Source organism: Leuciscus leuciscus (assembly GCF_965113295.1).
Source record: "Leuciscus leuciscus genome assembly, chromosome: 5".
Classification (NCBI taxonomy): Eukaryota; Metazoa; Chordata; class Actinopteri; order Cypriniformes; family Leuciscidae; genus Leuciscus; species Leuciscus leuciscus.
Genome location: NC_138729.1, coordinates 3,726,155 through 3,732,280, shown reverse-complemented (window position 1 = coordinate 3,732,280; position 6,126 = coordinate 3,726,155).

Genomic DNA, 6,126 nt, shown 5'->3' with positions numbered 1-6,126 from the left:
AATCTGAAGAAAACTGTAAAGGGATACGTTGAGGTGTTTTATTTTTTTGTCACTGTCACTGCCTGGAGAGTTTTGCTAGTCCTGTTTAACAAATATTTATGTAAACCGGTAAAGCTGTAAAAGTGACAAATAAGATCAGACGTGAATCGTATCCCTTCCCAATAAAAACTTTAAAAATAAATAAATAAAGTAGCCTATTTTTACGAATCTGTCAGTCTGAGGTGTCGTTGCCATAACGCGTTGCGTCACTTGCGTGTGTCTTGCTTCGGGCTTGACTGACGTGACCACAGACATAATAAATACTTATATTACTTATGTCTATGGAGGTGACGGGGTCAGTCTGCGTGATCAGTCCAGCGATGACTCGTATCTATGGCTCATCATTGGTCAACTCAATCAAAGCGCTGGTTGGCCTCACATCAATCACATCATCGCTGAAACCCAAAATTCAAAAGGGATGCACAAGTGTGTATACAAAATTAAAAGTTACACAGAATATACAACTTCTATAAAAAAAGGGTCCATAAGATGAATAAAAAACATGTCATAAAACTATGTAAATAAAAAGAGGTGTATTTTTTTCCTTGTGCAGTTGCTAGTGTTAACTAGTGTACAAAATAAATATGATTTTAAACGCATGCGTGCTCACACATACACACACACACACACACACACACACACACACACACACACACACACACACACACACACACACACACACACACACACACAAACCAAAAAGGAGCTTAACAATGAGAAAACGACACGCGTTACTGTATGGAACAAACCTACAAATACAAGAAAAAGGTTTGTCAAAAACAAAACAATTTTTGGGGGGATTCTTAATTGTTTAATATAGTTTTGCAAACAATATGAATTCATAACCTGCAGTCCTCCTACCTAGCATAACATTTAAAAGTATTTGTTTGCATAAAGTTAATGATTACCAATGATAACAGAGCTGATTGGCCACACAAGGCTGAAAGATTCTGACAATTTGTGGCGTACCCTGACAACCCTTTTTCCTCCTTTTCCTGAATGTCTACTGTAGTCATGCTCTAAACCAGAAGTACTTTTTTTTGGTTGATCTTCGGGCCACTGCTGTTGGCTGACAGCCAATAATGGGACCTGGTCTCTCTAGCAGCTCGTCTTAACGTCTTAACATCCCTTTACCAAAACAGTCAAATGCAGAGACCAGTTGTGTTGGGTTGTGCTGCATCTTTTCAAGCTGTTTGGCCATTGTAGTCCTGGCATCACTGTAGTTGGAGTTTTTAGCCCGATCACTAAGTAGTCCAAGCTTCTCCTCACAGGAGATTGAGGTAGAGATGCTGTTTAACAAGAAAACAATAAAAACAATTCAATTGCAACAACCAATAAAAATAAAATAGCAACAAACACTTGGACCAGGAAACAAAACTACTCTGCTTCCATTCAATGCTTCTGCTCTATTTCCAATTTACATACTTCATTATTTGAAAAAATAGCATAAAATATGTTTTCTAATAGCTTTATTTTTTATACAGAAATAAATGGTCCCTAATAAACTTTTAGGGCCTTATTCACTTTGTACACCGATGCATGTATCATTCCTATTTTGCACCCGACGCACAGCAGACTTTTCCCTCCACAGACGCACGTCGGTAAACTAGGGAATGAACGTGCGCTCCCGGGGGCGGTTCAGCGAAAAGAGGAGGCGTGTTCCGGCGCAAACGTTCCCTGGTGCTATTTTGCAGTTTCAGAAAACAATTCCGCCACAGACCAGGAAAAACCTAGTCTAAAGTCAGTGGCGCGTTATTCAGATTATATTTTAAGGGCGCATGCTTGGCCATACTGTAGCGTGTGCACAACGCACATACACTTTGCTTCTCTCATCTACACAGACACAGCAGTTCCCATTTTTGCAAATCATCCATAATTACAAGGAAAAATATTACCACAGAGGGAAATCATTGTTGTGTCCATGAAGATGTGAAAAAATAGGCATAAATCTAGCTTACACATTTACCCAAATTATTATACGCCTGTTTAACCGAAGCTAATTTAGGTGGGTTTCTCCATCCCCATACAATGTCACTTCTCTGTGTTTTACAGCCCTGACGAGAACGTTGGTCTCCTCGGCTGTGAACCGCTCCTGGCGTGTGCCTGGCAAATCCACCGTTATAATAGCAATCCGTCATGGAACAAGCGTGCCTGCCTTTAAAGGGAATGTGAGATGACAATCTGATTGGTTTATTTACATTTACATTTAGTCATTTAGCAGACGCCTTTATCCAAAGCGACTTACAACTTAGGACTAATATAAGCGAGTCATCATAAAGAGGCAAAAAACAACAACAACACAAGAAGTGCTCAAAATACGAAGTTCAGGTATTATTCAGAGTAGCATAAGCCTGATAAGTGATGTTTCAAAGGAAAAAACATTGTTGTTTTTATTTTATTTATTTTTTTATGAGGTTAAGTGCTCACGGAAGAGATGGGTTTTTAGCTGTTTTTTGAATGTTGTCAGGGATTCTGCATTCCGGATGAGGGTGGGGAGAGCGTTCCACCAGCATGGAACTGTGTATGAGAATGTTCTGGAAAGTGATTTTGTGGCTTTCTGCGATGGAACCACGAGACGTCGCTCGTTGACCGATCGTAGGTGTCTGGTAGGGATGTAGACTCGTAGGAGTGAGTGAAAGTAGGAGGGAGCTGAGCCTGTGATGGATCTGTAAGCAAGCGTCAATGCCTTGAACTTGATGCGAGCAGCGAGAGGTAGCCAGTGTAGAGAGATGAACAGAGGAGTGACGTGGGCCCTTTTGGGCTCGTTGAAGACAAGACGAGCTGCAACATTCTGGATCATCTGTAGGGGTTTGATTGCACATGCTGGAAGCAGGGCCGCGGGGAGTGGGGGTGCTGGGGGTGCTGCAGCACCCCCTGTTTTCACAGAATTGTAAATGCAACGCATATGTTTGTTCATTAAAATGTATAAATTTTTAGCATTTAGTCATTTATTTGTAATAAACACTTTAAGTGGGCTATTTAAAATGTTTTTTTTATATGTTAAATTATCTTTTTAAAACATAAGCGCAGAGTGTTACGTAATATTGTGTGTGTGTGTGTGTGTGTGTGTCGAAAGAATTTGCCCGCAGCTGCTCAAAAAAAAAAAAAAAAAAAAAAAAAAAAAAAAAAAAAAAACCCCACTGTCAGTGTTTTGTAAGGAACAGGCAAATATGTAATATATAGCAGGAGACATTTTAATTGTTTACTAATAAAACAGTTATTTTTTATGTCAGTGTCGGCTAGACAGATGAAGTTGACGACTCGCGATCTTCGCAGCGCCAGAGAGAAATGCACATTTCATACGAATTACATAAGCAGCGCAGTCTGTTTTCTTTCGTTTTGAATTGTTCTGCTTAAAAGTAGACATTTCAAGCTATCTATATGTCTCAGGTCTGTGAGGCAATAGGCTACCTTATAGGCCCACGCTGAGTTTCATTATGAGACGAGCTCCAGGTTCGCCAGCGCCTCCGTATCCTGATTATTTATTTTCTAATAGCCTATATTTAGGCTACTTCTTATTAAATCCAGACAATTTGTTGATGAAACATCGATTAAAATTAAGATACAATTAATACAAAACGAAATTAAATTTAAAGACAGGCTTTGTGCTTTCAGTTTGAGGTCTCTGTGAAAGTTTTAAAACATTATTTTAGTGCCGCTTTAGAGCGCTCACGTCCGTAACGGAGAACTGTCTGTAACATTTTTTAATTTATTTTTTGTGAAATAAATTTCTAAAAAAATGCGACTTAGTCCAGTGCGACTTAGGCTATAGATGTTTTTTTCTTCCCCGTGGCGCATTTTGTGACTGATATGCGACTCCGGAGCAATAAAATAAAAGGGACTCCTGAATAAAAGCAGAATCAATAAAGTAAAAAATGTGATGTGCAGTCAGGTTTGAGTGTGTGCGCGTTTTTTTAGGAGTTTTATAGTATTGATATTGTTTCTTATTCAAAAGTGGTGACGCCCCTATTCCCCCCCCCCCCCCCCCCCCCCAAAAAAAAAAAAAATCAGCACCCCCAGCCTAAAACCTCTTCCCGCGGCCCTGGCTGGAAGTCCAGCCAGAAGGGCATTGCAGTAGTCAAGCCTAGAGATGACCAGGGCCTGGACGAGAAGTTGTGTTGCATGCTCAGTTAGGAAAGGCCGGATCTTCCTGATGTTGTGCAGTGCAAACCTGCAAGATCGAGCTGTCTTTGAAATGTGGTCTGTGAAGGTCAGCTGGTCATCAAACGTTACTCCAAGATTTCTGACCGACCTTGATGGGGTGATTAATGATGACTCTAGCTGGATGGTGAAGTCGTGCTGTAGAGACGGATTGGCAGGGAGGACGAGAAACTCAGTCTTTGCCAGGTTGAGCTGCAGGTGATGTTCCTTCATCCATGTGGAGATGTCCGCCAGACAGCTTGAGACCCGTGCAGCTACTGTGGGATCATCTGGTTGAAATGAGAGGAAGAGCTGCGTGTCATCAGCATAGCAGTGGTAGGAAAGACCGTGTGCCTGTATGATGTGTCCCAGTGATGTGGTGTAGATGGAGAAGAGGAGGGGACCAAGAACTGAACCCTGGGGAACCCCTGTGGTCAGCTGATGTGCCCTGGATACCTCGCCTCTCCATGCGACCTTGAAGGACCTACCTGTGAGATAGGACTCAAACCAGTGGAGTGAAGTTCCAGTGATGCCCAGTGATGAGAGGGTGGACAGAAGGATCTGATGATTCACAGTGTCGAAGGCAGCAGACAGATCCAGGAGAATGAGGACTGAAGATTTGGATGCAGCTTTTGCGATCCGTAGGGCTTCTGTGACTGACAGTAATGCAGTCTCAGTTGAATGTCCTTTCTTGAAGCCGGATTGGTTGACATCTTGCTGGTTGTTTTGAGACAAGAAGGATGTTACTTGGTAGAAGGATGTTACTTGGTAAATCCACGTTACGTTATTTCACGTTACGCCCAAACCACACCTATGAGTAATGTAGCTACTTCAGACCAACCCCTTTAAGATTTGCGTCGGGCGCAAGAGTCATTTATCCCGCCGGTATAATAGCAACAGCGCCCGAGATCCGCCCACAAAGTTACTTGCGTTTCCCCTTTGATACTTGCATTTCAGATCGTTAAAATAGGGCCCTTATGGCGGGCGTACACGGTGCGAGTTCGGACACTCGGGAGGTCGTGAGATATTGCACACGTTGCGAGTCAGTTTAACTGATAATCGCGTCAAAGCAGCTGGTACACGGCACGACTGTCCTGCACGAATTTTATCCCGAGCCGGCAGCAATCACGTGAGCTTTCGCGCTAAACACAGATACCGTCAATGTTGCATGCAGGCAAAGCTTCAGATAGAAAAATGACAGAAATGTGTGTGCAAATGATTTGTTGAAAAGCAGAGAACAGTAGCCATTCCTTTCAACATAAAAACGAGAGAGAGAGAGAGGTGTGTGTGTGTGACAGTGTATGCGCACGGTGTATGGTTGCTGCCACTGAGGTATAGCCCCATCGTCGTGGTTGTGTATGATTTGGCAATAGGGGACAGCTGGTGAAAATCGGGCCGACTCCCCGAATTTTTTAAACATGTTTAAAAATTATCGGGAGGTCGGGATGGTGCTCATAACGTGCTCGGCTCGGCTCGTAATCCCTCTCACACGCTGCGAGCCGCGACCATGCGAGCATCACCGATTCCACTCGATTTCTCCCGAGTGAAAAAAAATCATCTGCGAGCTCGTAAAAACAGCAAAAATTGCACCGTGTACGCCCGCCTTTAGACTCAAAACTTGCAAAACCTCATCGCTTCGCCTCAGAATGCCTTTATTAACCCACTAGAGTCGTATGGATAACTTTTATGAAGGATAGATGAGCTTTTGGGAGCTTCAAAAACTTGGACACTATTCAATGCCATTACAAAGCTGGGAAGAGTCAGGATCAGGGGCGATTCTAGGATTTTCATTTTAGGGGGGCTCAGCCCCCAATGAGGGTATGATTTTTTTTTTTAAATGAAGTTAGTTTATGGTCTAATGCTCATTATTAACTAGTTTAATTAATTCATCCAGTAACATGCATATGGCAGGGTTTTATAATCACTGAGGTCCTGAATGTGAGGTAT